Here is a 19,361-nt window from a genome sequence, read left to right on the forward strand (position 1 = left end):
TTATACTAGCCACCTGTATTTTATTTCACGCTCAATAAAAAAAAAAAGAATAAACTACAAAGTACGAACACAAAGTCATTTTTATATTCCATTAAATTAAACTCAAATGATCGTTCGATTGATAACAGAAGTATTCTTGTTTATCGTTCGAATATTCAATATTATTATTATTGAAGGGATATCGATTATATATTGGGAATTAAATTTTTGTCCAAAAAGTATACTATTTCTATTCGATATCGAGTAGGGGGTTTTTTATTTTAATACATACAGTATACATATGTATGTATGTAACATCCAAATGGTATTATCGATACTAGAAAGCACGAGAAAAAAGCGCGAATTGGAAACGAACGCGAACATTGGCCTAGCGTTATTCGTACTTTTCACACACCTACTAACACATACACCACACACACCACACACACCACACACACCACACACACACACAACTAGTAACTTAATATATATATTTGCAGAAAGCTGTTCTGTCGTTCGATAGAAATAAAATCAGTTTCGTTTCTCGTCGGTAAAATTTCCCTGCTATCCGATAACGCAATTTACATTGGCGTAGGAGGACGGGAACGCAACGAGGAAACGCATAACTATCGAATAAAAAGAGAAAGAGGAAGAGGATAGAATGAAAGAGAGAGAAAAAAAAAGAGCGAAAGAGAGAAGTTGAGTTTATCAGGAAAATTCGATCGTTTCTAGTTTCGTCCGCGTAAAATTCGGTTCAAGCGGCACTCAAAGCGTCATCGACGTCACATAAATCTTGATATCGGCTCAACGAGCATCTCTCTCTCCCTTGATTTCCTATTGCTGTAAGTATATTTTAAAGTACTACATACGCACGCGTTTTTCTTTTTTATTTCTTTCTTTCTCTATTTTTTTTTCTTTTTTATTTTTACTTTTTTTTTAATTATCTTCTTTGAATTCGTTTCAAAGCGAGTAGTTAAATACTCGTACGGTTACATCGATAAAGAAAAAGAAATAAAACACACACCTGACTAGTAGTGTAGTGATTGCCTTTTCAAGTTTTGTTTTCTTTCTCTTTTTTCTACTTCCGTTTATCATTCTAAAACCAGCTACAAAGAAATAATATGTTCGATATATTTCTTTTTTACTTTTAGTGTGGAATTTTAAATATAAATTAAATTAGATTAAAATTTAATAATTAATTATAAATTTAAAGATTGAGGAATAAGAAATTTTTTAAATCCGTTTTTTTAAATTCACGATGTAAATAAAAAAAAAATTGAAAGGAGTGAAAGTGTTATTTTGCTGGAATGTGATTATGTATATATCACACGAAATAAATTTGGAGATAATACTGTGTTGAATAAAGATTAGTTTATTAGAAACCCCTTTTCCTTACAAATTACTAAATAGGATGTTAAGAATCTTTTGGAAATTCTTAAAAAAAATTATTACACGTAGGATGATAATGATCATTTTACAATTAATTTTTATGAGAAGATGATTTAAATGCGTAAAAACGCATTGTACAAGATTAAAAAATTAACCATAATCGCTGAAAAAATCAAATTAGTTAATCCTAATAAATAAAATCAATAATACAAAGAAGTGGATTTTGTGCCTTACGACCTCCCATGCGGATAAGTGGAAATACTAGAGAAAACAGGTTCGTACGACAGGTATTCGAACGGTGCTTGGTGTTACCGTCTAGCAACAAGGAAAGAGAATCAGTGCCGCGGCTGGCCTACTTTTCACAATAGTTTTATCTCTCTCTTTCTCTCTTTCTTTCTCTCTCTCTTTCTCTCTTTCTTTCTCTCTCCCTTTCTCTCTCTCTCTTTCTCATTCCTTCACTTCCTACTTCCATTCTGTTGCAAGTACCACCACGATTATTTTGTCCTCGAATTCGTTGGAACTATTCATGAACTGACAACAAGACACCTTCTTCTTCTTCTTCGAAATTCCCTATATTTCTTAAAACTAGACAAGCAAAATATTTATGGAATTTTTCCCTTTTTCTAGTTTGTTTTTTTATTTTTCTTCTTCTTCTTGAACATAAGCAGTATATATAACTTGTACGATAGTGGGAGAAGGAGACGGATGTAAGGGTTTAAAAATGAGGAGTTTAACCTCTTAGGCACGGCTGAATGTTGCGCAGGGCAGGATTCAGCGAGAATTACGTGTAAACGATAAAACTATGATGTGTGACGAACAATGGCTGTTCTCTACGCAAGTAAATTTTAATGAAGTTTTTCATGATTAAATAATAATTTTTATCAAATAAATGATACACATATACTTTAATTTATACAATTCACTTTAATGATTAATAATAAAATTAGGTATAATATATTTTAAAAGGTGTTATCCACGAAAGCAACTATAGTGGCGCGTCTTACTAGAAGATGGCATTCGGAAAACTACTATAGTTATGCCTCGTACTGGTAGATGACATTCGCGAAAGCCACTATAGTGGCGCGTAGTGCTTAAAAGGTTAAAGAAAATTTTCTGGTTCTCGCGAGAAACGCGTACACGTTTAAGAATATTCGAAGCGGCTTTGTCTAACGTCAAAGGCATAATAGCGAACGATGTCTGACGTTGAACAATGCTTCTTTTTCTTTTTCTTTTTCTTCTTCTTCTTTTCCTTCTTCTTCTTCTACTCCTACTTCTTCTTTACGAACGATGCTTGGAAGCTGATGTATTCATAGTCTATCTAGAATGGATGACTGTGAAAAATCGCTTCGCGGACGTTTACCGGGAGAAATGGAAGAGACGGTGGAATAACGAGGTCGACTGGAAGCGACCGTGAAGAACCAAAGATGGAAAGAGAAAGAGAAAGAGAAAGAAGAAGAAGAAGAAGAAGAAGATAGTAGAAAAAAGAAGCATCCTTTTCCCTCCCTCTTTTCAAGATTTATGCAAATAAAAGCAAGCAGATTTCCGCATCGGAAACGCCCGTCGATATAAAAGCATCCTTCTTGTCGACTTAAAAACGATTCCCCATTCCAATCTTTGTCTTAACTATCTTTATCTTTATCTGTATCTTCTTTTTCTTCATTTTTATCTTTCTCTCTTTCTTGCACACTCACACACATTTTTACTATTTCTATTTATTTCTATCGCAGTTACAATTAATCGTTATGTAATATTTCAAGTTCGAAAGGAAACTCACAGTATACGGGGATTCCGTTTGATCGTCTAAAGCCAATTAGTTATACTTTTATATCTATCCTTTAATCCCCCACTCCTGCTATCCGCCAACCTATCTCCAACATCTCTCTTTACCTCTATCTCTTTTATTTCTATACCTTTTAAATCGAAAACTAAAAAGATTTCATTCTATTCGTTTTGTTTTCGTGTAACTCGAGCATCCATGATATTAAAGTTCGTTCAAAGCTCGCTTTTATATAAATATTTTAGTCTTCGGGATATACTTTGATTCACGATCGAATTATATTATACGAAGTGGATATTATTTTAATAGAAAGTTTAAGTATTCGGTAACATCATTATTATTGTAATTATTATTATCTATGTTAACGATAAAATTATGTATTATGATCTTTTTACTATTTTTTTTTAATGTATATTTATTTTGTAATGTGTTTTAATAAATAAATGGTCACAATATTTATGAATATTTTGTAATAGATGTATTTGAAATTTTCGAGGAGTTATTACGTTTGTAAATATTTGATTTAAAATACTGACGAGAGCTGTTTTTTTCTTGTTTTATTTCTCTTCTTTTTTATTCTATTTTTTTCTTTCTTTTCAATCGATGTAATATTCACCACTTTTTATTACGTATTGATATATTTCTATAAATACTGACCATTTATTGAAAATATTGATGGAAAATATTTATGAGTACTCTCGCTCAATAAATTCCATCAATTTTGTTAACATACCGATCTATTAATTGAAGAGAACTCCTACAATATATTCTATGCGCGATAAATGTGCTTACGTTAAAAGCATAAGTATAGTGAGATGTCCAATTATTAAAATCACAGATAATGTTATCAATCAATGTTAAATTAAATGTAGGAAATACAAAATGTTAATAAAAATTATTAATGATTTGTAATAAATTCAGATAGGTAATAAAAATTTGTTAAAGTCTGTTTAATTTTATCAGCAGAGCGTTATGATTACTTTTATCGAAAATTGTAAATCCCCAAGTGATACTAATAAGCTCATAAATGATATTCCTATAGTATTATCCTACTAATATACTCGATCGCAAATTGTTGGATTCGTAAACAAAATTTAGTATACTTTTGTTTAATGTTATCATACATTTGTGATAATTATTATGATAAAAAATTTCAAGTCCCAAAATGATTATAAAATAATAATAAGCGGATTCTTTGAGTATTACTTTACTGAAAAATATATATCTACTGTAGTGGACGGTTGCGAATCGTTGGCTCGGTAAACGAGCGCCAAATTGGGCCGGTCAGGGATATAGAGTTTGCAAAAGGTGAGCCCGTGTATGGTGCGTGGCGAAGCGCACAAAGAGAGACAAGCCTCGGTTGTGCCTCCACCATCGACTTTGCTCGGCATTGAGAAGAGAAGAAAAGAGAAGAGAAGAGAAAAAGAAAGAGAAAAGGCTTAAAGGAACCGCCGTTTTACGTCTTTGTTTCTCAGCGATGGCCGTGCGAGCATTACGGTACACCGAGTAGAACAACGCGACTCATTGTGCGATACTAATTGCACGACCGTCTCGGCTTATTTATTTACTCGATTCGCTGCCAGTGGAATACTTTTTCTACCAACCGAGACGATTTCTACTAACTAAGCTAAACTTTCACCGTCCGATTCTACGGAGAAAGAACTAACGAACTAACACGCTTCTGCATCTTACGAAAAAAAAAAAAATAATAAATTCATTATTATTCCAACTGCAACGAAGTTTTCTTTTACTTATTATTTTTTAACTTAACTGTGGTTTAAAACTTAAAACCATTAATAATAAACGAATAATACTATTAAGAAAAATCATTATTCCCTATTTTCCAAGTTTTTCAATTGCGTATACAAAATGTCAGGTTAGCCGAAAAGTTTCTTTCATTTTATGTTGATAAATTGTACATGCACAATATTTAATATCTTATAATATTTTATACTTTATCGTAAAAAACAAGGACTTATGAAACTTTTGCGATTAATGTTACGTGACCATAATTAGATAAAAATGTAGAAATAAAATACGTTCAATAAATATAAAAGTTTTATACGATCTTTATAATAGGGTCAAGGTCACGTTAGAATTATATATTAATACAAAATGCAAAGCAATATTTTTTGAATCATATCAACCGTTTAATTAAAACACTTATTAAAATTATCTAAAAACGTTAACCCAATAAATGATTAGCATTAGCCATATTCAACAATCACAACAATTTATTTACAAATATATATTGATGGTTTTCACTAATTGTAAGTTGTAAGTGGTTTCGGTAAAAATGCAACAAAATTGTTCACTATTGTAAGAATATAATTTACTATTTACAAAAAATTATTGATTATTAAATTATTAAATAGAATATTTATATTTGTAAGTCACTATTCACGTGACTTACGACCAATAAGAGTTAAATAAACATATATATATATATATTTAATCCATTAAGCAGAAAAAATAATTGAAAAATATCCAAAACTGAATTTGATCAATTTGTCCTATGATCGGCTCAAACAGCAAACCAAACAAATATGTGTGTACAACCTTCCCCTATGATAGTCACCATCGAAAGAAAAATAAGATAAAAAAAAAAGAGGAAAAAAAGAAAAAAGAAAATAGGATAAAGGCAATCAATGTATATCATCGTTCGCAGTTCACACAATCGGATTGCTAAGGAGAAACACGATGATTGGCACGAGTCTCTTCTTCTCGTTCGTCCTACCAATTATCCGAGAACGGCATTCCGAGAGCGACCGTACTGCTATCGATCGGATCCGTTCTCGCTCGAGTTCTCTTCCTTTCCGAAGGGATCATCGTCCGTACCCTCCTCATTCGTTCGCCGCCCTCGCCCAACCCTTCCTCTCCCTCATCGTTTCTCTCTCTATCTTTCTCTTTCTTTCTCATCCTTCCACTCTCCCTCGATACTCGTCCCACCTGAAAACCCTCGGTAAGTCTTTCTTTCTCGTCGATCTACACGAACCATCTCTCATCTAATCGATTTTCTCTACCGATTTTTTTTTATATTTATTTTCTTTTTTTCTCTCCTGACAAATGGTCTATATTATCTCTTTTGTAATAAAATTATAATATATGTAAAAGTATATATATATGTATTGTGTAAGTCATCGACATGAAATATTAAACGGATGAAAAATTTAAATAGGACATTAATTTAATACTAAACCCTAACCACACACATGTTTGGATCAAATGATCGTTATCTTGTAATTGATAAAAAATGATGTGAAAACGCATAAAATGTATATTAATCGTTTCTGAATAAAAGAAAATATATTATTCACTATACAATTGATTAAAATCTCATTCTATATTAAAATATGTGTTCTTTCAAAACCGATCACGATAGGAATGTCGATAGGATTAGCATTAAACGTTTGCGGACGGGAGGCGACTCTCGCTCGACAAGACAAGTGGCAAGTGAGAGACGACAATCGATGTTTATTATATACTTCATTAACTCCAACTGAAAGGGATTGATACTTGGAAAGGTTCCTTAGCTTTTAATTGCCAGATTTAATAAAAAAACGACAAAATTTATATATAAGATCATTCATTTAATTGTATCATATAAGACACTCGACTTATTTGCAAAAATCGTCTCGTCCTACTTTTTAAACCATCTGAAAGTCCTTGTCCGCAAAAGGGTTAAATCAACTTTCAATCATTTCGTAAAATTGATGATATAATTTTGAACCGTTGATCGATACCATTGTATACAGTGAACGATATTTAAAAATCTCTTATTAGTTCGAAACAAAAAAATTTCGATGAACAAAATTTATTGTTCAATGGTGAAAAATAAGAAAAGAAAAAATTGAATAATAATAATCGAATTTTTCAAAGATCATAAAACTTATATTATGATTTATTTTCTCGAAAAAAGGAGTGAAAAAGATTCGTCGTGCAACACGTTTAAATGCGAAAATGTGCAAAAATACGAAGGTACGAACAGAAAACGGTGCTCTTCGGACGCAAACGGATATGGTCTGGACTTCGTGTTTTGGTTATTGAACTTTCTACCGATCGCCAACTGCATGCGTGCATGCGTACGATGGTACACACACATAGTAAACACATAAATATACAGATATACAGATCTGGATAGAGATATGCTAGCGCGTAGCAACGCGTTTCAGCCGCAACAGCAATCATGCACGATCCGCGAAAAGCGTCGAATGAATCCATGCTTTTTCTCTCTCTCTCTCTCTCTCTCTCTCTCTCTTTTTCTTTTTCTCTTTCTCTCTTCGTGTTCATAACGCTATCGCCGATTCGATGCTATGTAGTATATCCGTAGTGTTCCCATTCGATTCCCGCCGAATGAAGATGGTTATGAAACGAATGAGAAAATTCGAACGATTCAAATAGAAACGAAAATTGACTGACTGAAAAGGAAAGTGGTACAAAAGTAACATTTTCTTTTTTTAATTTAAAATTAATATGTTTATGTATTTTATACGTTATATCTATTTTGTAATTTGTTAAATTGAAACAAACAAAAAAATATTACTTCTATTGCTTTTCTATTCAATCAATCAATTACGCTCGAGTTTAAAGGTTCTACCAATTTTTCTGTCAAATGTGAACTTTACGATCCCCTAACTTCGATAATATTAATCAAATCTGGCAATACTTGCGTACCTTTAAAAACTGACGTATCATAGATCAATTAAACAAACCAAGATAAACAATTGTGATATTTGTTTATTCGATCGAAAGTTATCGTGTTTTGAAAATGAATGCAATTGAAAAAGAAATTGGATACATTTGGAAATTTGATAACAAAAAAAAAACAAAGAGAAGAATGCAATTCAGGCTGATAAAACAATTTTGTATGTTTATAATCATAATGTCACAAAAGTTAGTCCAAGTGTTTTCAATTTGGAAATTTTAATTGAAAAAAAATTGAGCCAAAACGGCACATTAGCTGTTACGATACGATAAAGAACTTAACACTTTCCACCGCGCTCGAGAAAGCCAAACTGCGCTCTCCACCGCGCATTTTTCTGAAGTAGTGTTTTAGAAAATAATTTTATGGCTGGCAAAGACTCCATCGGAAATCCCGAAAATAAAGAGCCGTAATAATGAGCAATAAAAGATTTCAAAAATTGATGCATTTTATTATATGTTATACCCTATATAAATAAGCTCTATAGAGAAAGAAGCGTTCCTCTGATGAAAAGGGTAGATCTACCCGAGCGGTCGGCAACCAACTAGTTTGAAAAAGGGTAAATCTACCCGAGCGGTCGGCAACCGACTAGTTTGAAAAAGGGTAAATCTACCCAAGCGGTCGGCTAAGTATTAAACATCTTGCATAAAATAGTTTTTAAATTCATTTGGAAAAGGCTTAATACGAAATATGAAAAAAATTTATTTCACTTTCGTATTCCAATACGAACATACCTATTACTTGATTTAATATCAAGTAATATATTATCATCATTTCTATTCAATAATATTCTATTTGATATCTATAGTTAATATTTAAAATAAATACTTTTAATCAGTATCTTCAAATAAATAATCATCCATTAGTATAGAAACTGTGTTATGATTTTAATTAAAATATTAGTAAATATTTTTAATTAAAATAGAATAAATAATATTCTCTACTAACATAAGATAATATCATTTCTTATTTATATCGAATTAAAATACAAAGTACTGACTTAACAAAGAGATATACATAGAAATAATTTTCTTTTAGAACGATGCTCGTTGATGATAACGAAATGGTATCGTAAAACAAAAAAAAAAGCAGAAGAAAAAACGCGTATATTCCATATCTATCTATTCGAAATGTTGAAAAAAAAATCTATCCAAATGAAATAACGAAAGAGACTAGGTATATTTTAATTTAATTGCTCGCGAATAGGGAATTAAAAAAAAAAAAACAACAACAAATAAAATAATCTAGAAATGAAAAATATTTTTTTCGTGCGAACGGAGGAAAGGCCGTGACATACATAAACGATCTATGTAAATACATACATATACACAAAACAGACATACACATACACACACGCGTCTATCTATAAATAAATCTCAAACGAGTCGTGTTAGACTTTTTTAATCGAGAAAGCGAATTATCTCGCAGACAGTTTGTTACGAGTAGCAATTTGAACGACGAAACACGAAAAAGAGAGAGAAAGGGAGAGGGAGAAAGAGAGAGAGAGAGAGAGACTAACATAAGAATCTTTGGAGTTGCAAGCTGCTTCACGTGAAAGTGGCCTTTCGTAGTAGTCTTGAGGGAACACCAAACTACACGTATACAATCGTGAACGCTCACGATTTCTCCTCGGTACACGCACATTCTTTCACGATCCATTGATACGTATATACATATGGTATTCGTGTATACGTGATGTATATGCTACTGTATTATAGTAGTGTGTTCTTTGGCTAACACCCAGTCTGCTTGCTCTCTTAACTCTCAATTCGCTCGAGTCGTCGAAGAATTCTACCGTAGGATAACATTTTATTCCATTTGTTTTATTACTCTTACATATGTATTTTCATCTCATAAATAGAATTACCATTAACATCGGATATCCTCCTCCTACTATATATATGTGTGTATATACTAACATCATCCATTTCTCTTCCCACGAGGAAAAAAAAATCAAAAAATATTTGCTTATATAAAATTAAAGGTAAATAAAATATACAGGGTGACATATAATAACTGATGGTAGGATGCGAGGAAAAGAGGTAGTTCTGCATTAAAATGTTTTATGTCAAAATATCAAATATCTCTATAAAGTATTGACATTTAGATGACCTTGGGTTACTACTTATATAAGCGGAGTAATAAAAGGGATCGATTGGTTACAAAAAATACATTGAGTCACATTACATTATTAATAAAGTGCATTTACACCAAGCATACATATGCAAAAAAAATAAAGTTATAAGAAGTTAGAACGCGTATTATATCATATGATTTTTTTTTCTATTTTTACTCAATAAAAAAAAAAGACTAGTAAACTGTCTCAATTCCAAGAATCATTCTGTATACTGCAAACTAGTAAATATGGTAGAGAAAATATTAGTAAAAATATATATATATAAAAAGAAGAAAGTTTAAGAAAGGAAAGAAAGAAAGGAAGGAAGACGTTATGGAGTACTTAGAATTTGAAAATGGCAAGATATATCCTTTAGGAGAGTTTATATGCTTGGAGAGTTTATATGAGTTGTTCGTCTTTGAAGAAGGAAGAACCTACTAGGTCCGATCATAAATCACGAGTCATACCATGGTCACGCGTTGACCTTATCGAACGATCGATCTTCGTTGTCGTGTGTACACCATTGTGAAAGTATATTATTCGCAGAATTAACGAGTAATCGACTCTCCCTTTTCAATCTTTCTCTTAACGAGCACGTCTAATTGATATTTAAACAAACAAACAAACAAACAAATAAATAAACATACAAGCATGTACGATTAATCGAGAAAATTGGAAAATTCAATAGTTGAATTGTTTCCATTAATCGAAGAAATTTCCTTGTCGTTTATTGAAAGGAATAAATAAACTAATTTTTTGTTGTTGTTTTTCTCTTTTGTAAGAGAGACGTAACGATTTATGCGAACGTGTACTACACATTTACGAGCGTGTACGTGTGTATTCGTGTTTCTAGTTTCTACGTATATGGTCGACGTAATGAATCGATAAACGGTTGGCAGCAGACTGAGAGAGTTTCCTGTGGTCTCGTCCATACACAGATCCTCGTTTCTTGAAGTACAGCTAAGAGAAAGGAGAGAGAGAGAAAGCGTACTAGTAATAAGGTTACTGGAACGCTCCGCGATTAATTTGCTTGCAAATAGCTACGCTTTGCGAATAATTATAGCGAACTACCACACTAACCTTTCCCTTTACACCCCCTTTTCCGCCCGTCACCACCATTTCCTTAGTTATCCTTCTCTTACGTCTTTACTCCTGTAATGTCATTCCTATAAATCCTACTACGTCAAATTTCAATAATCAAATTATTTATTCTTCTCTCATATATTTATATTAAAACTTTTGATAACCAAAGTTATATTTATATGTTTAAGAATATTTTAATACAAAATTCTTCTTAACAAATTGCACAACAAGAACAATTATTAACAAATGTACAATGACAATTTACAAATGTACATGGAAATTATTTTAAGATAAATTGAGTCTTTTCGTGTCAATATTTCAATTCACACGAAAATGTAAACATCATACAAGAATTCCACAGATGATGATGATGAGGATGATGCCACGTGCTCGATGCGAACTAAAGCGATAAAACTAACTGCCAACGGGAATGTCACGCTCAAATCTTAGCAACGTCATCGTAGAATAACAAGTAAATTCGATTCGTTTCAACCAAGTTATGGGATCAAATTAACTTTAGTATAATAGTTCTACGAGATGATCACATTATTTGTTTACGTGAAAGATTTTTCGTATTTTCATAAGGATTGATAATCGACTTATGTTTAATTAACAATATTAGTTTTTTTAAAATCATTAAACAAAAGATCGACTAAATTGATGATTCATTCTAACGACACTTTCTCTCTTTGTTTCTATCTCTATCTCTATTTCTATCTTTCTCTTTCTATTTCTCTCGCTCTTTGAAGAGTGTACTCGTTCGAGTTTCCACGCTTGAATCTCGTCCAGAAAAGTTTTCTAGACGGTAGAGAAGGTAGCCAGGCAAGACGCGCGAAAGAGAGAGAAGCGTCGTCGTTAAATTTTCCTCGAAAACTTCTTCCGCGTAGGGATGGAAGAAGATCTAGGCAAAAAGGGTGACTACGAAATTACAAAAGGGAAAGGGAAGCGAACTGAAAATAGAAGTAGAAGAAGAAGAAAAAGAAGAAGAAGAAGAAGAAGAATTAACGCGTTGTAATCGAGAGAGAAGAAAACTACTACTACTACGACGAAAAGAAAAATACGAAAGGAAGAAAAAAATAATAATGATTTCCTACAAAATTGAAGTTTCATTTGTACTCACGCGTGAATCATCTTATCACGATGCATGAACAAATCTTATCTCTCTCTTTCTCCAATGAAATGAAAATACTCGAGAGAATACGATGATAATTAATCGTTCGGGTATCATAAATTCTTAACATAGTTAAATAAAGAACCTCTCGATGATTGAAAACTCGTGTATAAGCAGATACACATACACATACAGACACACACATACCTACGTATATATACATCATGTATAAACATTCCATAGACCAAAGAGATAAAACGTAATCGTTTCCTTTATCGAAAGCTTTCGAACCAAGTATTCTTCTACCTATTCTATTCTTGTCTATACCTATTCTTTTCGTGCTCCTCTAACCATTTCGAAATCCTTCGAAAAAGGTTTTCTCCTCCTATTTTTATTACCTATATTCCGAGTACCACTAACAACACAACACAACAACAACAACACGAATATATTGGAATCGACCTCGTTCGACTAGTAGTGGTAATGGTACGTCCTCACAATCCCTTGAGAAAGAACCAAAGAATTCAAACGAAAGTTGTGCTCAAGCATGAAAAAAAAGTGCAAAAGAAATCTTTGTTTGCTTACGTTCCGCAACGCGAAATAACCGAGACTTACAAAAACTGAGCGTTGGGAGAAATCGAAACTATCGTTGACAAAGATACGAATCAAGGCTTTGCGAAGTATAGTTTGCGCGACCCCATATTGAGTCGCAATAATACTATCAACATTGGTATGAATATTTGGCTTTGTCTTTATCTCTTTGACTTTGAACTGTTCTAATAATTTGAAACGTATCGCGTGATGAGTGACATGCGATCGCTGTTTGACATATACAATAGAAACAATTACCAAACATAACATACACATGAAATTATAGTATAAACAATCAAAGCTTTCGCAAGGTGCATATATGCGTTCATAATTTATACTGATATCCTTTGATGGATGTATATATTCGCCCATAGCAGTCAAAAAGTTAATAGATGTTAAAATTTATATTTGGATATAGTATATACGAAAGGATACATAATTTTTTTTTACAATTTGTTATCAGCAAATGTTTTAATTCGTATTCCTAGTTTATATGGTTCTTTATCCACGCGAAAATATAAGGGATGGGCAAGGAGAAAAATTCAAGAAGTCTTGATATAATAAATTATGTTACTGTAGACTTCTATATAAAGCGATTAAATATGTATTCCTATTACACGTTGTATGAATTCGTGTAATAGAAATTCGTGCTCTCTATAGAAACTCACGTTGTACAGGAGACTGTTTACTGAAGTTGTGTTTCTTCGGTCACAAAAAAACTTCGGAGTTTCATCAATCTCTGCGCAAGGCATGCCACTGACCAATAACACGCCACTTTTCAACTCGATAAAATAATCGTGCACGATTTACGACAACGAGAGGATGACTGGACCAAAGCAAAGTTCTTACTTGAATAATTCAAAAGTTTCGATTAAGGAGACCAAATATCGTTAGATTATTAATACACGAAGAATAATTAACCATCTCTGTAGGAATAGGAAATGTAAGGGATAGGAGATAGTAGTATAACAGTATCCTTCCTTTTTGAATGAAATATTCATTTACCAAGAGAGATAGATAGGATCGCGTATGTATAAATAAAATATAAGAAGGAGAAATAAAATATATGTTGTCACTAGTTTGATACTTTTATCTATCTTTATCTAATTCAAACCTTTATTCACGATGTATACCATTGGTACCATAAATATTCGAAATTTGTTATCCCATGAATCGTCTCATATTAAAATATAAAGTATTCACGAACGATAATAATTTCGAATTATAAACAGTTTTACTTATCAGATGATGTTATATATATAGAGATGTATATTAATCAAATTTTAAATTCAATTCATTTTAGTCAGAGTTGCGTCCATTAATTAATTACAATGTGAAAAGTAATATTGTATAAATAAACAAGATATTTTAAACAAAACTTCAAGGATAGTTTCAGTTCGTTAAAATAAAAACAGTTCATACAATCAATTGCTCGATATATGATCATGTTTCTTATTCTGACATACTGAAACTACCCTTGAATTTATTTTAAAACATTCTGTATATATTACAAATATATATTTGTATATTTTAGAATTTCAATTGTTGTTAGGATATTATAAGCCAAGATTCTTGGATTTGAAACTGAATAATTTTATACATACAATACATGCATATATAAGCTAAAATAGAAACAATTGTTTTTCAATCAAACTAACTTTTATCTTTCGATATTATCTCAAACTTGTAGAAAAGAATAGGCTCAATACTTCAGTATATTCAATATCAGAAATATCAATAAGACATATAATTAAGATAAAGTATCATTTAGAAAAGGAAGAATACAATTGATAGGACATATATAAATACAAAATAGATTAACAATTTAACTCCCTAATCTAATCTCGTGTAGATAAAACCAAGAAATATCGTAACAAAGTATTTGTAATAAAAGCGTAGTATTTTTACGAAACATTTTATCTCTGTTGTGTTTCTTGCAATCCGAGGTGTAATCTTCGTCGTCGTTGTTGGTTGTCATCAGTCGTATTCTTCCTTCGTAATAATAATATGACGGATTGAAACGAGTGCAAGTCGAGACATACTTGCGATCGAGCTAGACGATCCGGCACGAGCTCGACCTTCGCCAAGTTTCCGCTGTCATGACGTAAGATCAACGATGACTTTGCTTTCGAGTACGAGTTGTTTCTCAAAATATATATCTACCTATTTTCTCTCTTTAACGTATTCCTTGAAAAATCATTATTAATCGATTTAAATATCAACTAACATAAGAGATATAGTTGTCGTTCATACTTCGAACGTGACGATTTGCTAACAAAAGACGTTAAAATTTTAGAAAATATTTTTAATTTCTCAATGATTATAATTAAGAATTTTTTTAATAGTTTGTATTTTAATAAATTATGTTAGAATTTCTATATATCCAAATCGTTTATGATATTTTACATAAAAACGGATAACGATAGAAAGCATTTTTTAAAACTGTCATAATTAATGTATTGAAATTTTTTACATTATTTATTAGCCAACAAATTCGACGGATAATGACATTTAGCATACAAATAGAATTTTATTTTTCCAAATCATATACACGTGCAGAAAGTATCTATGAAACTTTCTAAATGAATATAACAAAACAAAACAAAAAGAACTCGAAAAAAGAGCTAAGCTTTTTCATCCGACGCATCTCAACGGTTTCTTTTGACCTTCCGCGAAATCGAGAATATTATTAAAAGTACAATAAAAAACAAATAAACTGACTCAAAATAAAAATAGAAAAAAAAGTTTCGCACATTTCGAGACTTGTGAATATACATTTACAGAGAAAAAAACAAAAAGCAAGTAAATAGATGAATAATAAAAAAACGAATCTCATATAACCTAATAAGCACGCACACGAAAAAAATAATAGAAAAGCATGGAAATAGAGAAAAAATTAAAGAGAGAAAAAAACGTGAACAAAAAATAGTAAGAAAGAAAGATAGATATAAATAAATAAATAAATAAATAAATAAATAAATAAATAGATAAAAAAAGAAAGAAAGAAAAAGATGTAATACGAAAAAGTAAACACTGTGAAGGGATCGTCGAATCGAACGCGTAACCTCGACGACAAATAACAAGATGGCAGCCGATCGAGCGATAAACTCACTCTCTCCCTCCCTCTCTTTTTCTTTTCACGCACACCTAAATAAACGCATTTGCGAAAATACACTATACGCATCTAAATTGGCGATAAATTAAAAATATATTCAATTACTCACATAAAACAAGTTGATCTCCTCGAATTAGTGATAAAAATCCTCAAAGTCGATGGATCCTTTCATAATCAATCCGGTTCGTTGAGGATGATGACGGCAATGACGATGATCGTGTAGAAGTAAATCCAATAAATAATAATCCACAATGAGGAGTAAGAAGAAAGATGTGATGAGAAACACACTTTGACGATAATTATAATATAAAGCGAAACTCTCACACTTTTTTATTTCCTTTTTTTATTTTTATTTATTTTTTATTTCCTTTTCAAAATGCACAAGTCGTATTGTCGTAGCAAACAAGAAAATAAAACCAAAACCCAACTTAATGCGCGAAATAAGAAGAAAAAGATAAACGCGCGAAACGATGAAATATTAAACTCTCTCTAACGAAAGAGAGCTTATTTATTATTATTTTTTTTTTCTATAACTTTTATTTCTTTATTTCTTTTTCCCATCGATCGACACTTATTCCAAGGGCACACTTGCGTGGCGTGGCGTGGCGCGCGTTGGCTCTCTCTCGAAGCAACACTTTTCGATTGGCGCACCCACTCGCGGCACAAAACTCTCTACACTGACGATAGACGAAAACGGGGTAAACGGACAGAAAGAGAGAAAAAAATATAGGATCAAAAATATAGATAGAAACAACAACAACAAAAAAGAAAGAAATAGAAAATAGGAAAGTGGAGAAGGGAAATGGAAAAGTAACACAAATATTCTCAACGAGAACGAGGAGTCGAAGTATTTGAAACGGCCATTGCACGGGCCACCTTTGTACGCCTTTTTTCCTTGTTGACACACTAACTATGATCACAAAACACAATATCAGCACCGATGAATTTTTTTCTTTTTATATCTCACCACTGCTATTTATTATCCTCTATCTTCTTTCTTCTTTGATATAATTATATCTTCGATATAACTTCACTTTGATTATCTCTCTCAATTAGAGACCAGAAAGAGAAAACACGCAAGCTCGTTTTCAAAGTTGTTTCGTCCGTTATTAATCTCTTTTCCTTCTTCTTCTTCTTGTATTTGGATGTGTGTGTTAGAAAGAGAGAGAATGTGTCACGTGTGTGTATACGTGTATGTGTGTGACGGCTTTTCTGAAAAACATAAACGATCAAATGTAAATAAGTGACTATAGAGAACGGGACAACGAGTTTAAGATAACGGACAACAAGCGCGCTTTCGATCTACGGATCCGATGTGATGTGATTTAGATAGACGATTTAAACGAAAGAGTGAAAGAGGGAGAGGAGAGGAGAGGAGAGAGATGAAGGGAGGGAGGGAGAGAGGGAGAAAGAGTATATGTAGACACACAAATATACATACGGTGAATCGATCGATCGAAGGCCGTCCGCGAAAACGAGCAGACGCTCTAACTCGCGTAAAACGCTGTACCGTCGGCGAATCGTAGAACGGACGACGACGACAATAACGACCAACGACGACGAAAAGAAAAAGGAAAAGTACAAAACGACGGAAAGGAAAACGAAGAAGTAGCAGAAAACGGAGAATAATCCTTAAGCGAAAGTCGAGAAGACCGTCAGACCAACACAACGACAACGCGCGATGGAATTCACGGAGGCACTGACAACAAAGAGCCAGAGAGATAAGGAGGAGGAGCGGGGAGGAATGGGAGGAGGAGAAGGACGATGAGTAAGAGGGAAATGGGGGTAAGAGGTGGTAACCAATCGACGGGGGCATACGAGGGGGCACGAGGACGCACGAAAACGAGCAATGCCGATGATCGAAGCGCAGCAAAGGCCCGCTTCGATGAACACACTGACACAGCAGCAAACTTGCCTCCTTCCTTCCAACAAAATAAGTCCGTTGAGTAGCGTCGCAACCCAATGACACAACACAACGCAACACGACACAACGACACGATGAACGGACAACGACGACGACACGAAGGGATTATATAGAGCGCAAGCGCGCGCGCGCTCTCTCTCTTAACGCGCTTTCGTTACGTAAAGGAAGTGCGCGTCGCTTGAGGAATCATCATCTTATTCGTCGCTATCACACTATTATTATTATTTTTATTCTTATTCTATAACTTTGATGTTCCTTTTAACTTTTATATCGTTCGTCGTTCGCCCGTCTCATCGATTCAACCGATCGAAAGACACCTGTGACAGCACACTCGAAAGATAAAAAAAAAGAGGGGAAAACCGGGAGATTTAAGGCGCGCGAAACCGCATGTATATATGCATGTGATACATATGTATGTATATACATTCCCCGTTATTTACCGTAAACTTTACAGCCTCCTCTGGTTGTTATAATATTATGTGTTAATCCACACGTCGTCACACATCGAAAATTCCTTTCTAGAAGAACAACGGCGAATAAGACACGACACAGTAAAGATGATCGACAAAAGCGCGAAAGCGCCTTGATCGTGACTAAACGCTCCTTGTGTGATTCTCTTCTTTTGCTTCTTCTTTCCTCGATTAAAAGTTCTCTCTCCGCCTTCTCTTATTACACACTGGGCGGAACTCCTGGACGTCGTTATCAAGAGAGAAAGAAAGAAAGTGAGGTACTGTTTTACGTGTGTAAATCACACACACACGCGCGCAGAGGGAAAAAAAGTCAGAAAGAGAAAAAAAGAGAGAGAAAAAATGAGAAAGTGATAGGACGAAAAGAAGGGAGAACGTGTGCGCGCGAGAGAGAGGTTAAAGGGAGAGAGAGAAGAGAGCACGCGCGAGAAAGAGAGAGAGAGAGACGGTGTGTTAGGGCGGAACGATGCGATCCGACTGCGACGGAGGTCCGACACGAACTAAGCGCCGCGCGCCTCGACGAGCCGATGTTTCCCCCCTCCCAACATACTCCCCGTCATACCTTCCCCCACTATGTCTGTCGCCGTGGTACCCACTTCGCTCCTCGCATCCCTCTTCCTACTCGACCTCCTCCTCCACCACCATCTCTTCATCCTTCGCCTCCTTCTCGGCCTCCAGTCGACTCTCTCGCTTCTACTCTTTTGTCGAGCCGTTACGATGTTTTTTCTCTTTCTCGCACTCCTTCGTTTTAACCTATCTATCCTCTTCCACCCCGCTATACGCCTTGCCCACCTCTTTCGCGCTTACGTCGCCGTAGCACGCTTTTCCCAGGAAACTTTCCGGCGCGCCCGCCGTAACTCCGAGAGAGGAATTTATCTGCCAGTACCACGACGAATAAGCGGATCTTTCTTTTGCCTCTGTATCTTACGCCTTTTCGTGAGATAACAAACGAAAACGGACGAACGAATGAACCAACGAACAAACGAACGAACGAAAGAACGAACGAACGAAAGAAAGAAAAAAGAAAAAAAAAGAAAAGAACGAGCAAAAACGACCGCGAGTACGATACACTCTTTTAAGTACGCGTGACCCTGAAAGTCGTCGAGT

The 19,361-nt window shown here is 33.7% G+C and overlaps 1 protein-coding gene across 1 annotated transcript in view; it reads right to left on the reverse strand.

Moving 5' to 3' along the window:
• The window catches only part of LOC107067017 (uncharacterized), a 293,899-nt gene extending 275,085 nt beyond the window's left edge, over positions 1-18,814 (reverse strand). The window contains 2 exon segments of the mRNA XM_089179126.1: positions 15,973-17,075; positions 18,228-18,814. The gene's annotated coding sequence lies outside the window, so the exon portion shown is untranslated.
• Between the last annotated feature and the right edge of the window lie 547 nt (positions 18,815-19,361).

The sequence above is a fragment of the Polistes dominula genome, unplaced genomic scaffold, assembly GCF_049000335.1.
Source record: "Polistes dominula isolate Pdom_NZ unplaced genomic scaffold, Pdom_raw_medaka contig_37, whole genome shotgun sequence".
Lineage (NCBI taxonomy): Eukaryota > Metazoa > Arthropoda > Insecta > Hymenoptera > Vespidae > Polistes > Polistes dominula.